This window comes from Chiroxiphia lanceolata, chromosome 2, assembly GCF_009829145.1.
Source record: "Chiroxiphia lanceolata isolate bChiLan1 chromosome 2, bChiLan1.pri, whole genome shotgun sequence".
In the NCBI taxonomy this organism is placed as follows: domain Eukaryota; kingdom Metazoa; phylum Chordata; class Aves; order Passeriformes; family Pipridae; genus Chiroxiphia; species Chiroxiphia lanceolata.
Window position 1 is genome coordinate 41,916,857 of NC_045638.1, and position 16,302 is coordinate 41,933,158.

The 16,302-nt window shown below is 37.2% G+C and overlaps 1 protein-coding gene and 1 long non-coding RNA gene across 2 annotated transcripts in view; both read right to left on the reverse strand.

Annotated features, from left to right (window-relative positions):
• HS6ST3 (heparan sulfate 6-O-sulfotransferase 3) overlaps window positions 1-16,302 on the reverse strand; it is a 288,327-nt gene that overhangs the window by 225,316 nt on the left and 46,709 nt on the right.
• LOC116783094 lies at window positions 609-6,062 on the reverse strand. The gene is made up of 3 exons (XR_004355463.1): window positions 5,957-6,062; window positions 1,498-1,592; window positions 609-704 (listed from the first exon to the last, which is right to left on the reverse strand). It is a non-coding gene; the product is annotated as an uncharacterized LOC116783094 (long non-coding RNA).

Sequence of the window (16,302 nt, forward strand, 5' to 3'; positions counted from 1 at the left end):
ATAGAGAGCAAGCCTCTGACCTCTACTTCACCATGTCTGAAAACCAGGATGAAATGTCCTTGTGGATAAAACTCATGTAATCCAAGTGTGAATTTGTTCTACTCAATTCTCATTTTTCGTTCAGTAAGAACAGTGTTTCTTCCAGGATGAACATATCCAAACCACTTGCACAATGAAGAATAAAGTAGAGATGCTAAAGGCAGATTTCAAGAAGCCTTTGCTGCTAGGAGACTTCTGGGTGTGAAAGCTTAACACAGATTTACCTATTCCACTGAGCAATACCTAGACTCTGTCTGGTACCTGAAATACCTTTTTAAACTTAATTCAAGGCACAACTTAAACTACCATGTAATTACTACACATCTCATTTGTTTTTCCCATTAATTGTCGAATACTATCTCTAATTGGCCATCACTAGTTGAAAATATTGTTACAAAGCAGAAAGAAGTTTATCACCTAATTCCATCCATGCTGCATTCCTATCATTACATACATTTCAAATTACCAATTTAATACCTCATCCCACTTGCACTCACCTGGCATAGGCAGCAGGGTATGAGGAAGAGGAAGAAGAGAAAGACAAAAATGGGAGAGAGGAGAAACAAAAGGGTGCAGTACTGTAACAGACCTGTACTTCTCCATAACATGGCAACACAGCACTTCATAGTCTGGCTTCGAGTCCAACAGTAAACACACTTTTACTTCTGAAATCGGGAATTTTTAAATGCAACTTCTCTTGTACTGTACATTTCTGACAGATACATATCTAACTGCCTTTACTTGGTTTTTTCCCCCATAAACAGTCATCTTTCAAAGCTAGTCATATTGAAAAATGTTTCAAAATTAATCAATGCTATGAAAGTCATGTGAAGTTCACTCACAGAAAGCAATCTAAAAGCTCACCACAGCAGGCAATGCAGGGTTTTCTTACCAGAAGTTTTAGCCTGGACACATGTTCAGTGACATTACCCACTGCAGAGCTGCTCCTCCTATTTCACTTTTAAGATGAGGAAAACATCCTCCCCCACCCAAGCAGTGCTCAGGAACCAAACCTTAAACCACGTTTTTCAATCATGAAAGAATTTTCAGAAGCTGTCCGTCATTGGAATGACACTTTACATGCACACTATGCTATTATTTGCTGCACATATAAAAGTTTTTCTAATCCTCCGGAAAAGTTTTCCTATCATGACACAGTCTACCACAACTGCTATTTGTACTATTTCACAGATTGCCACTTTTTGCTTAAACATACCCAGACACCTCACGAAATCCCTGGCTTTACAAAGTTTTCTTTGAAGCTGCCTGAATTACAGGAAGATTTGGGGCTTTTTTAATTAAGAGTTAAGAGAAGCTAAGGACAAGATGATTAGTAGTCACAACATTAATCTTCTTGCTGTACCTAACAACTTCATTTACTGTTTAAGACACAAACCCTTGTGGAGTTGCTGTTCTATTGAGCTGACGTTGATGTACTTGCTAGGAAGTTACTTCTACCTCTTATGTTCTCCTCTGAGATGTAACAGATGGATTCTCAGGAAATTGAATCTGATAGGAAACACTCTCACTGACTTCACTGAGTTCCTACAGGGCTAAAACAGAAAAATAAGATTCACAAGTGACAAAGGAGCCCAACACATTTAATCTAAATACAGAGACTTCTTTGACAGTGGAAAAGAATTCCTGCATCAGCAATGAGATTTAGAAAATATACTGTCTGTTAATATTATCATTATCGCTTAATAAAGGTTTATTTTAACAATTTCCAGGACAGTCTTTACATACACTGCTTTCATCACTGGAAAGGAATGGCAACACTCACACAATACACATTAAACAGTGGACTCCAATCCTTAATTTCCCAGCACAGTTGAACAGCTTCATGCTACATTAGTCTGGCAATGCTAAAAGAACCCAAAAATAGAGACATTTTTAACCTGGACTGTCTCAGCCTCCAAGGAAATGAGGCTTAGGCAGTCCCTCATCTGTTAACTTGTCACATTTAAATTCTAAACTTGTTGGCAAATTTCAACTAAATTTGATAAAGAGTTTGGACATTCAAAGATAATTAAGTTCCTGTGGATTCTACAAAAACTACAATCTCTACGAAAGAAAAACCTACATAATGCTCATAGGTGAAGCCAAAAGAGTTTTGACACAATAATTGAAATAAAAACAGCCTGCATGTCTGCGCATTTCAGTATATATCATGTGCATATGTATATTTGAGTATATAAACATTGTATACATTCAAAACTTTACTGGACAACCTGATCTAGACAGCCCTGCTTCAGGAAAGGGGTTGAACTAAATGATCTTTCCTGTCCAATCTACAAAATTTTTGGGTGGCGTGGTGAGGTCTTGTGTGCACGGCTTAGAGAAGCCACACCAAATGACATCAAACAGGGATGCTAGAAAAGAAACTCAAGAGTGAAGAGGAGGAAGACCTCTTTGGAAAGTGAAGGGCATAAATCCAAAGACAACTGAGTTTTAGCATTTACAGTATTAAAGATCCTTTTTCTTCAGTGACCCTCAGAACTTCACTGAAGACTTGCCATTTCACTGTTTATATGCTGTCAGACTAGTTCTAGAAATCATCTCTAGTGATATAAGCTACACAAATGTGATTACACTAATGTAAAACATACTTTTGATAGCAAAGACCATTCCTCTAACCTTTTACATTGATGTGAATGTACCCATAAGATGAACTATTCTGAAAAACAGTATTTCTGACTACACAGACAAACAGAACATATTGTGAAAGACTTATCAAAGCTTTTGTAAAGTAGCATCATGATGGACAAACCTTAAAAGGAGGTTCCACATGAAAGAAAAGTAAATCTCATCAGGCACTATTAACAAAAAAAGCATCTTTCAGTGTTCTTCACAAAAACCTCTTAAAGACACAAGACTGCTACAGTGTAAGAGTAACTAGGTGCTTGGATAGATCACTTTATGAAGGCCACAAAACCAAAGTAAAGACAAGGGCAGTAGTTACTCTGGAAACACACTGCCCAGCAGTATTTGTTGGAATCTGCTCAGATTCACTGTACTGTACTCTGCTATCTATAGACAATCTAACTATCCAGCAGCAAGAGCAGAGAACATCGTGCCCTGGTATAAATTCATGGAACAATCACATCTGCAATACTCTGGGCACTTCTGATTCCTCTTATCACAAGAAGGATGTAAAGGGGAAAGTTACTGAGAAGGACAGCAAGCGCCTTGAAACACATGGAACAGATTAATATGGGGAACCATTAAGACACCTGGACTCCTCAGTCCAGAAGATGAGGTAACTGAGATATGACAGTAATTTATAAGATAATGAATAGCATGAAAATGCAGACAGAACAACTGTTCGGCGCACCTTCCAATTTAGAACCAAGGAAATGAAGCTAATATGTGTCAAATTCATAGAGGGTACTCCTCACTATTTTTTACTCTTGCTCAAGTACTTACAACAGAGAAGTTTCATATGTTTACAAAACAACTGGATGTGGGTTTTTTGGACTAAAACTTCTCCAAGTTATTTAAAAAAAAAAAACAAACCAAACAACACACAACAAAAAAAAATCTCCAACCACAAGAGACTAGGAGAGTATTCTGGGATCTTTGTCCAGCAACAACAAAAAGTCACTATCCTACTGCCAACACGAGACTTTAGATTAAGTCAGTGCAACCATTTGTATATTTTACTGGTATATTTCAAGTAGAAAGCATTGGGGTAATGACCATCTTCAGACACTTTGGCAATGCAAGATCCTCTAATTTTGTTCTAACCTTCAAAACTACATTCACCATATTCAGAATAAGATAAAAAAAGGTTTGTGTCCAACAAAGACACAAAGAAAACTTGGCTTTCATATATGACTAATTCAGAAGACAGACCTACTGGTGATTATTTATATCATCCCAGATTCCCATAAAAATCTGTATATTACACGTAAGTCTTTATAAAGAGTTCCTATTACATAACTGAGCTGTGTGATCAACTTCAGAAGCCATCAAAAAACTAACCTCGGTTCTTAATATGCAAAGCAACACTTTAACTATATTTCTTTGGCCTTAACTTCCAGCGTATGCAGGGAAGAATCAAAGCAGTAATATATGTGCAGTGTCCCAAATTTACACCTTTTTCTTAACATATGCAGCATAGACATAATACCAGGGAATGCAATATTTTAGAACCTTCATACATTTTACATTAACAAAGTAAGGCAGTTAAATGAAAGTCCAATAGAGTAAAGGCAGCTAGAGGCAAAGAGAAGAGGTGAGCAAGGGGCAGCAAGATATGATTGTATTATGTATCCCAAATGACATGAAGCATTTTTTTTGTTTGCACTTAATCTTACTATACCCTCCTTCCCAAGCTCTGAATTTCATTTATCACTGTATGCTGATAACCTGGCAACAGTGGCAACACTTCCATATATTTCTGCGCAAGAACAATAAAAACAAGATCCTTATTAAGGCTTCTTGAAGGGGGGGGGGGGGAATAAAACAAAACAGTAATTTATATTATTCTTATTTTTCATCAAACAGAAAGAGAACTCGTTCCACAGAAACAGAATATTCAAAGTTTCTCTTGGGGCAGGAGGGGGAATGTTATTAAAGTGGAGACAAAGTGGTTGCTTTGCAATCTACCATAATAGGTTAACCAAAGTTTAAACTGTGAAAAGTTAATATAATACATGTCTTACAAGATGAGAGAAAAACTGAAAAGAGTTCAGAATTATCTTTTGGGGAGATATAGATATTGCTATTTTAAATAAAGCTTTTCATCAAGAACAACTTCTGAATCAAAACAATTCTTTCAGGAACATGAACCAAAATCTGCCTACAGAGCAGAACAATATCTGTAACAGATATTATTCCCATATTTTTTTGAAGAGGTTAATAGTTTCTCTGCAATACAAAAACAAGAGGAATAGAATTTGAATTGTATCTCAGACTCCCTGCATGGCACCTAAGAGTAGAAGAAAGAACAAAATCGTCATTGCTATGAAGAAAAACATATTGAAAATATGCTAAAAAATTAAGCCATACAGTGAAGCTGTTGAAGAATATAGGCTGTTCACTGTCCCAAGATCTGTAGGTTAACTGTTGAGTTCCATGGCAATAGCTGAGAAACTCCAGTAATTTTTATAGAATACCTTCAGAAATAAACCTCAAGAAAAATATACAGAAAGTAATTACCTTTAATATTGCAACGATGGCAACAACGAGTATTTCCTTTGACATTGAGGGAAGTTAGAATTTAACAAATTCCTGGGACAGATAAGAGTATTTTATTTTTAAGCAGTATTTGGTCTTCTCACAGCTATGCAATAGGGACTTCTGTACGTATTCTTAACATACTCAAGTCAGTGTTGTGTATGAGCATATCTACATAACCATTTAACTGTTCACAGACTGAGCACACTCCAATATTTGATTAGCAGGTAGAAGTTGTGTACTCAAATTACTATACACACAGATATACAAATATACACAACTAGTCAAAAGACAGCTTTTGAGTGTCTTAATGATTTGCATATTAACGTGTATTGAGATCATGTTTGGCAAACGTCTTCATTTTTAGCTGCTTGATCTTTTACCAGGTTTTTTTGGCACTCAGGACTACTACTTAGACAAGGCCTCGTAACACCTTAGGATGAGTTTTGATGGCACATAAACACTTCTGGATAGCAGCATATATACCCAGTCCTGGAGATTATATTTTTTTGCTTAGAAAATCAGTCCAAGAATACCTGTCACAAGACAGCTTGAACAGATTTAGAGCCTTCACATATTCTGAAGGCAGGCTAAAGAAACTTTGCTAAGTGCTGAATTCCCAAGGGAGAATCAGGTACATCACACTCAACCATTCTTTTAGCTGCTGCCAGTGACACAGCAGGCACTGGACAGAGATGCAATTGCATCCACCATTCCCTATTAGCAGAGGCATCACCTTGCTCTTTGACTCAACAGAGAAGAAACTTAACCTCTCCTCTGCAATAGCTGCTGTCTCTAGTTTCTAAGCAAGGATCATGACACATGACAGGTCCTGGGAATGATGGAACATACCAAGTGTCGAAGCTTACACTACCAGCCCATAAGGCCACAGAGGACACCTATGATGTCAAGACATGCCCTTTATCTTCACAGTTACTCAGACCCATACAGCAGTGTATGAATTATTTCTTCAAGGCTGGGATCAGCATCAGTACTAATGTTAAGATGCAAAAAGCCCTCCTGGTACAACGGAAAGGGGGATAAGAATTGACTGGAGCCACTTCAGCTGCCCCTTTAGGAGTCCCCAGCACCCAAAGAGTGATTGCCAGAGAACTTATAACACATGCAAGCACTGACGGCCACAGGCCAAAGTACACCACGAAACAGGGCTCATCTGCTGCGGTTTAGGCCTGTTCAAAGTCTTTGAGGGGAAAAAAGCAGGAAGAGAGTCTCATGAGACTGCTAGCTAGCTGGCACACACCAAGTTTATGGGCTATTCACATTTCAAGCAGAGGCAAGTGTGTAGGTGGGTGGGTGGACACTGCTGTGCCTATGCACAGAGTAAGTATGTATGTGTATAGGTTGGCACAAGGGATAGCGGTCAAGCACAAAGAACAAACCTGCACGCACTAACCCAGAGGTAACACAGGAATTTTTAGCAGATCCCTGAAAAGTGGGCCAATGTACTGAGTGTGTTCTGTTATTGTGATTTAGGTAACAGTTTACAAAAGGTTGTCTTCCAGCATCAGTTTCATGTCAAGTACTTCACAAATTAAATTAATGTAATTTGTTTGAAAATAGTGCTGACACACATGATCACCTCCTTTAAAAATCAACTCTGTGTTAAATATATTCAGTGTTAAAGATAATCTGTTATTCACATATATCAAGTTCTTCATAAAAAAACATGGAAATAACTGAGGGAAAGAGAATCTGTTTATCAGAATCATCATGGCTAGGCTTTGCAAACGAAGATTTGGGAGGGACTCTACTCACACTTGCTACAAGCACACTGGTGGCTTAGAAAGGCCAGTGTGAGACAGACAAGTCCAGTTGCATTATCAGAATAAGAAACCCTTAATAAAACTGCACAACTGACCTTTATGCAGCGCAACACAAGTGACAGATGCAGGTCACTGTGTCCTTCTCAACTTTGTAGTTTCAGCTTCAAAAGTGAGGTTTCAATATACAAAAATTAATTTGAGGACTTTCCTGTATTGTCTCCTTTAACTCACTACACTTGCTAATTCAGGGGATACTGTTCGTCACGTAGAGCAGACCACATCATTATAGCAAGACAGAATCATGGAATCATTGAGGTTGGAAAAGACCTCCAACATCATCGAGTCCCGTAACTTCTTGAACACTTCCAGGGACAGTGACTTCACCACCTCCCTGAGCAGCTCATTCCAATGCTTAACCATACTTTCAGTGAAGAAATTCCTCCTGATGTTCAACCTAAACCTCCCTGGGCACAGTTTAAGGCCCTTTCTTCTTGTCCTGTCACTAGCTGTCTGGAAGAAGAGGTCAACCTCTCACCTGGATACAACCTCCTTTCAGGTAGACGTAAGGAGTGATAAGGTCACCCCTGAGCCTCCTCTTCTTTAGATTAAACATCCTCAGCTCCCTCAGCTGCTCCTCATATGACTCTAGTCATACTCTCTATAGTTCCTTCACCAGTTCTGTTACCTTTCTCTGGATATGATGTTCAAACTGGCCAAGAACACTCCAAGAGATGCTTTAGAGCACTATGGTCCCTGTCAATAAAACCTGTGCATATAGATAGCAGCTACTCAACTGAGCCCATAATACTATTGCAGGTATTTGTCACAGCATTAGTCATATACAGTAGCTAGTAATTTTAGTAGAATTCTCATAATTATTTCTGTATTTACTTTTAGTCCATGTGCACTATATGACATTGCTTGTATTCTACAACCATTTGGTTATAATCTGTTTTAAACAACAGCGTGTAATAGACAACATGGTAAAGACCTACACATGGAATATACTTAGATGGCCTAAAAGTGGAATGATGAATAACAAATCAATAAGCTTTTGGACTAAATAATCTCCATCCCAAGTCAGATCAACTCAACCCATCTAAAAAAAAGCACAAGACTTCCAGGACTCTTTCCACATCAATTAATGTATTGAATTTGGAGTCATTTTTATATGTGAAGATGTTATTGAGGTCATAAAACCAATTTAACTTGTGCTTGGAGATAAACTGTTGCTTACATCACCACCTCCTTTAAAAATAAAACCAACTTTAATTCTACCCACAGACCTACCAATTCTTCCTAACAATAGCAACGGCAGCACAGTAATTGTGTGAGAAGTCAGGGAAAAAAAGGAAGAGTGAAAGGAAAAGAGGTAGCATTTTACAAAGAACATCTATGCAGAAACTCTTCTTAGAAAGAAAAAAAAATAATCAAAAAAAACTGGTTTGCCTGACATCAGTTTTAAGTGACCTGATTCTCTTTGGAATACACGATCTTAAAAGGTAACTTATCATGTGCTCAGTTCTCCTTTTATCTAATAATACGCACAAGCAACAGTCTTTTGAAACTTTTACAGAAACACCGTCAGGTACTTAGTTCCTACTGAAGATAAAGTATTGAACCACACAAAAGAAAATCAGCATGATAGAAGTTCTCTAGGTCTTAACTTTTGGGGATAACAAAAAGGCAGGAATAAATAGCCACAGTAAAGAGGAAGTAACAAAAAAGGATGCTCACAAGCAAAGAGATCTTACCAAATACAAAAGGATACAATACATACTGGACAACAAATCAAGCATTAAAACAGTCAAGTGCATTCCAAATTTTGGTTGGGGAAGGGTTTTGCCTATTACCGGTAATATGTAATAACTAACAAATTTCATTAATAATTGACACATGATAAAAAGCTTCTCACTGAAAAACATGCAAAGCCCCAGCATGGGTAACCTTACATACTTTAAAATGTATGATTAATTGTGTTAATGATTGTATTCCTTTAAATAAGGATTTTGACAATACCATCTTAGCACACAAGGTCAAAAGACATGTTGCTCCTGACTTCAATCAACACGTGAATGAGTTAAATCTCGGAGAAAATGATGACAGAAGGGAAGGGAATACTACCGTTAAATTTAATGTGTCAATGAAGAAAATGAGCAGGTAACTATTACTGTTCTAGTCAACTTATCTTCACATTTAGGCCACAAGTTCCACCAAGATGTAGAACACCAAAGAGTACTGGAGGAGTCCACACAGGAGGACTCGGGACATTAGATGAACTGTTGTGTTGTTTTCTTTTCTTTACTAGTGGTATTAAAAGTGGTGGGTGGTTTTCTCCTGCACCCCAATGGAGTGTGCACGCATCCCACCTTGGATACCACTGGTCTCCAGGACTAAGCCGTCTCTTACCTAAGTGCTAGTCCCTCAGTGAAACAAAGAGAAGAGGGCTGCATATTCAGCAATCCAGGACATTAAAGAGCTCAACAGAGGCAGCTTTCTTATTCTGCAGAAACAACCTTGAGTGGTACTCAACCACAGCTCAATAACTGTACAAGCTGATGGTAGAAATTTCTCTTTGCAGCTTTTCTATGACATCTTATATAAGCAAATTATCTGGATTTTTCCAGTCTCTTTTGTTGTGTTCCAGACTTTGTCCCATATAACAAAGAGGTGACAGTAAGCTGCCTTGCTATTTCAGTCCTACTCATGAACAGCTGGTGTGGAAATACAGGTGGTGAATGCTATTACTCAGCTAAGGTGAAATTACATCTTATAATTCAAGTCACTGTCTTAAAAAAAAAAAAAATCAATAGGCTGTTTCACTATCAACTAACGAATCACCGAATAAAACCCAGAAACCTAATTACTTCTCACTATTAAAATAATTTCAACTAGAACAGAAACCAGGATTTCTCCCTCTGACACAGGCTGCTTAAAAAGTATATCCGCAACAAGCGAAAGATGAAGCCATGAAAACAGCAGGACTCCTAAGAAAACACACTGAACACATGTCAATTTCCTAGAGAAGAGCTTGTGAAAAAGAGGAGGTATCATTCGTCCTCACAATCACAATTTTAATTAAAGTACTCTCCAGCCCCAATTTATTGCAAAAATAATAGTATAGAACAGTTTTGAAGTGTCACCATCTGTTACATGAAGCCAAAACCAGTTTTAAAGATAGTTTGAGTGCTTAATACAAAACCTAAGACAAGCCAAACCTTCACTGGAATAACCATGATGGTGCAAGGATATCATAGTAAGAATGATTAAATTAAATTTGCCTTCATGGTTGGGTTTCCATCTCAAAAGACTCAGGAGGTTACATAGTCCCACTCAGCCTTTTCAGCCATGAAATCTCAACTGACTGGTCAAGTACAGTTGTCACACAAAAACTGAGCTCCGGAACCAAATGCAAAGATGACACCCCAAGCCCAGGAATTAATGGCAACAAAATCCAGGTCCTTTAGGTACATCTAGCATCTCCAAAGTTTATAGAAGGCAACTCTTAGCAGTTAGTTCCTGCTGTGCCTAAGCTCTAAATGACTGTCTCTTTTTGGTTGCTTCCCACAATGATGATGGCAGCAGGCTCAAGTCAGGATGTAGAAAGTCCAATAACAATAACTAGAAGGACCATCTATTTGGACGTACATAAATTCTTTTTTTTTTTTAGGGTTTTTTTTCCCCCTCTAATCTCAATACCAAGTTACTCTACTTACAATTTCAGATTCTTTCCATTTAATGTATAATTCAAAAAGTGGAGTCAGTGGTAGGAAATTAGATAACTTATATCTATTCCCACTGTTGCTGTCTCGTAACCTGTGTGTGTATGAATAAACATATGAAGTCAGTCAAAGGGAAACAGCAGCCCCCAAACATCCACTGCTTCAGAACTGCATTACCTTTGATTGCACCTGACTTCACGGGAGAAGCGTGTCCCACCACAATTCCACGAAGAGCATTGTCATGTAACAAAACATCGTGGTCTATTTACTGCTGTAGTGGCTCAGCCAGGCCAAATCTCCTCAAATGTGGATGCTGGCATGAGTTTAAGTTCTGTATTGATCAACTGTGTGGGAGAAAGGCCACTCCAATTATCTTATGAATAGTTCTATTAAGAAAGAAAAGCAAAAACCAGAAATTTTCTCTCCCGAGAAGGGAGGAAAACCAAATGAAACCAATATAAAAAATAAATAATCAGAATTATTTCCTGAAACAGTACCTTGCTCCTCTAGCAAGCCTCTGCAGTATGCATGCGGTGGCGAGAGGAGTATCTTCTCATAGGGACTCATTCCCTTTGCAATGTAGGTATAAGTGTTTTTTAAATATTAGTCCTCCGAAAGACTCCTTTTAACGCTGCGAAGTCATTTAGTCATTAAGTCATTTAGTCATTATGCTTTATACATATGGACAGTTAAAAACCTCACAGCAGACTCAAAATCAAAATTTATGCTCATTTATTTATAGCTGAGGAACTTTAAAACTTTGGTCAAGACAGAGCCACAGGTATGAAACAATATTTTAAAAGAGCTATTCATTTCTCAGTTGCAACAATCAACTCAATTTAGACAACTCCAACTTCATTTTTCAGTTTTTCAGGTTTCTAATGTTCTGAATTGCTCAGTGTAAGGCTCAAAACTCCTTGTTATAACTTGATTTCAATAGCTTGCAAGAAGCAGCGCTTTTCTCAGCTCCGTTTTAACAGCTTTGCTGATGTGCACGGCACAAAAAAAAAAAAAAAACACAGCCGTGAAAAATTATGCGACATCCCACTTGGATAGACTCAGCATCTTAGTTCCTGTGAAAGCACTGAAAGGCATAAGAAATGAGAGATGTCAGAGAAAAGGTGTTAGCTTGTGATTAGAACTGCACATAGGACTGTGGCATACATGTAGACTGTAACCGTGTAACTGTTCCCCTTACCTTTTTTTAATGGAAGGACAGGTGAGAAATCTCAAGAATTGAGATTGGCACCCTCCACACTGCCACAGAATACCCCTTGTCCAATGCCCATCTGCATGGTGCAGGGTGAGTGTCTAGCAGACTTGAGAGCTGGAAGATATCTTCATTTAAGTATTTTCCAGGACAGTTTGTCTCCTACATCACTATGCACGGCAGGTGCACCCATGGGTGCTCAGGTTGCACAAGTTCTTCTTTAATGAATAGGAAAATACTGGCAATGCCGAGTATTTCACAAGAGAAAAAGTCATTTAGCAAGGGCACTTGAACTGGCAAGCAGAATATCAGAACAGGAGAACCTCCTCTTTCATAGTTATGAAAGATACAATGGCCCAGTCTGTACCTTTGTTATTTATCAGAGACAATCTGTAAGTTAATGCCAGCTAGAATACAAGTTCCAGTGCAAATCTACTCACAGTAGCTACTCTTTTTCTTTACCCCCCAAAAAACATTATTTAAAAAAACACAAGCAAGTAGAAGTAATTTATTTCTGAGGCACTGAGGCCATCTAGAAAACAAACAAAACAATTCCCAAATCCCAACAGATGGACATTACCTTGACGAAGAAAAATCTAGTCTTACATTATACAATGTGACCTACATTTCAAGAGTGCAGCTAAACCCCATGTCATTTACAGTATTAATCTGAATACTGTTTGAGTTACTTGAAACAAACTAATTCAGCTTATGCGGCAGAATCACGTACACACACAGCTCATCATTGTGGGAATCAGGTATGAGTTCTTCGCCTTTGCAGTATCTCCTTTCCTTTCCCTTTTGTATACCAAAGTATTTTAATTGACTTACAGATGCTAGACATCCCAAAAAACTGATAAGGAAACGTTTCATTCTGACAGCCAACTTTGTACACACTCTTTGAGAAATCATTCTAAAATCAAAAGCTGCTCCATAATCTTTATGACTACTGGATTCATCAGCTCAAAATGAAAAAATATGAACACAGAAGATATAGGTTAGAAATGTAAGGAATATGGTAAACATTAAATGTCAGTACTTTGATTGTCAAATCTTGCTTTCAGACCTTTACTTACAACACTCACTTGACTAAATAGTTTCTATATTCTTCCTTTCTATATTGAGCTGTTTTTCCTCTATTTAAAGGGAAAGAATAGCTGAAATTGTTTAGCATCTATGTGCTTTATACACTATCCAAAATTAAGCAGTCATTTTTCTATAAGGAAGGAATATAACAATCATGTGCAAGCATACTTGAACATCTGCTATTTTGAACATTTTTTTGTTTGTTGCTGCAGGGTCCAAAATCCCCAAATAATTATTGCAAAGGCCCACTGCAATCTAGTTGTATAAACACAAATAAGCCTAAGATAACAACCCAAGTACCAAGAGTAATGACAGAGGTGGAAGAGATAGTTTAGTCAGGCATGAAATTGATTTTATAATAGCAAATATCTGTTGCCTTCCATGTGCTAAGTAAATAATTCTAAAGAAGAGAGTAAAGATAATAAAAAAATAATCATTAACTGCTCCTACTAAATCAAATGAAAGAGAGAAACTTGTTCTCACATTGACCCTGAAACCTGTTTAATAGCTAATTAAAGCAATTACTCCAAGCATTACAAAATCCTTAATCATCAACAACTTCAGATGCAGACGAGAATTTTTTTTTCACTTTCTTCAAAGTTACTGGTATTTTCTTTAAACGAGAAGTTTATGCCAGCAGAACTTTCATCAGTTACTCACTACATAGTTAACCACCGACACAGACCCCAAATTTTGACCAGGCTGAAAGTAACCCTAAAATTGACATTTTCCCTCCCATCCAGAAACAAATTTGATCGCCAAGAGAAATCCAGTATTATAGCAAGGCAACTACAGAAAAAGACTCTTCTGGACTCTCCCATCCCACTATCTAGAATTCTGCACTCCGTCGCATCCCTCACCTTTTTAAGCTTACCTCAGTTACTTTTCTCTTCCGCCGCGAAGGCATCTGACACAGCCTTAACTTGCATTCCTTCATTTGTATGTTCCAGCCACAAACAATGTTTTAGTTTTAATCAAGTTTTATGTTCAGTAACTTTTCATAGCCTTTTAATAACGACTAGTGCTGTTCCTAGTGCTCTACTGGAGTTAATTACGCTGCTGTTCTGAACACTGATCATTTTCAAGTTACTAAATGCTTCTGTGCTGCAACAGGACACAGAACAATAAACTGAACTAATGGCTTGGCCATTATGAGGTGTTCAGCTTGATGGTATATCCAGTCATAAATTAGATAACTAAAAGGTTAACAAAAGGCAAAGGCAACTTTATTAAACTTTAGCTTTTGAGCTTTGCTATTTCTGCCTACGCTTAAAAAACCCAAAGTATTCTTGTGTAGATCATTAAGGGATAGAAATACAGTATTAAAAACAGAAAGGAAACTCATTCAGTTCTATTTAAGAAAGATCTAGAGCAATTTTGACTTGAGGCAGGGAAAACTTAGGGGCTTGAATTCCAAGTTGGAGCAAATCACCACACTGCTAAAACAGAAATGCTCAAAACACTGCAGTAAGGATGGCGCTGCTACTGATAACACAATAAATAGAGGCATGTTCTCTGTAAGAACTAGATATTCCCAAAAACCTGAAAATTGCATTTAACTAATATAGCAAAGCACCCTGCCTTTAACCAATCTGTCCTCTGACTACTTTCTAAGCTTTACTGGTTCCATATGGAATTTTCTTCTGGCAGTTGATTTTAATTGATATCATTTCTGGTTTTTTTTCTTTGTGAATTTGCACATCTATGATAGTATTATTCAGATAATCTGTCATATTCCCACTCAACCACCCAGTTTACCCCTCTCTTAGGATCCTGAGAGGTTTCTTTTGCTGCAAGTATTTCAACAAGAAGCTACAACTAAATCAATTCTCCCTTGTCTATGACGAGCCTCATATACCAGGGTTAGATGGGTTCAGAAGGAATTGCAAAATCTATTTATCTTCTCAATAAAATAAAAATACTTCCACTGCCAAAGAAAATAGCACAGTTTGATAAACGTATGTTAAACGCACCTTGTTACAGATACTTAACATTCTGTTCCTGAAAATTAACCTAACACAACAATAAAGCAAAACAATATTCAACTTTCATACTAGAAAACGGCCAAGAGAAAAGATGCTATGGATGACACAGATCTAGGAGAACAGGATATTTTATAAGAATATCTTGATTCTTAAAAAAGTATGCCTTATATCCAGTTCAGAATTGAACTGAATTTAATCCAAAGAAGTAATTTTGGTAGAGAAGACTCCTTTTTCCAGCCTCCCCTTCTTCAACATAAGTTATTCTCAATTATTCCTTATCTATTATCTTATTTCTTCACATACTTTTCAGGGTCCTCCTTCTTCTGGATTTCGCCAGGTTATACAAAAAGTAAACAAACATTTTTGTTCCTAACTAATATAGACATCTTTAACATTTATTTTAAAATTCCTATAATCTAGCTCCCTACAGAAGAAAAAAAAAAAATACTCACTGATAACTACTTCCACTAACTTTTGAGCTCACTGACAAGCTTGACAAAAATAGAGTCCTCAAATGCATCAAATTCCTATATATTTTATTATAAGTAACATTTTTCAGTACCCAGAAGAGATAGAAAGGTCCAAAGCACTGATGCTTCTAAAAGAATGGTAAAGTTGAAAAATTTTTATAGGAATTACAACGAATTGTAAAAATAAAACAGGAGAATCCAAGACTACTTCTCAAAGTTTTACCATTATTTCTTGGATGCTTCAAATTACACTAGAAAAGGCAAGCTTGAAATCTCTGCACATCTTTATCCTTATAAGAAAAAGTTATAAAATGTAGCTCTTAATTAAAAAAAAAAATTGCCCCAATGTCATTGGAGTAGAGACCAGTTCTTATTGCATATTCAGATTCTGCATATATTACAGTGCAGGCATGCTAGGCACTACTAAAAAGAAATCATGGCTCTAAGTTTCTCTTGGAAAGTAAGAAAAAAAAACTTTGCAGAACTCCATTCTGACCTGTAACTCTACAACAACAACAGCTCTACAACAGCAAGGTAAGTGTCTATCATATATAAACCAAATTTTTTCTGTAATATCCAAAATGATTCTAATATGCCTTGAGATTGCTGACGAAAACCTGAGAGACAGCTGCTGCTATCCTCATCATACGAGAGACTGAGGACATTTCCTCATACAGATGCCCACCCAAACAAATGGGAAAGCAGGAGGACGGGAGACAGGAATCATTTTAAAAGAGCAGTAGCAAATGACAGTGTCTTAGACTACTTGTTGAAAAGACAGTCAGTAATGAGTTGTATCTCATTTTTGCTTATTTACTATATTCA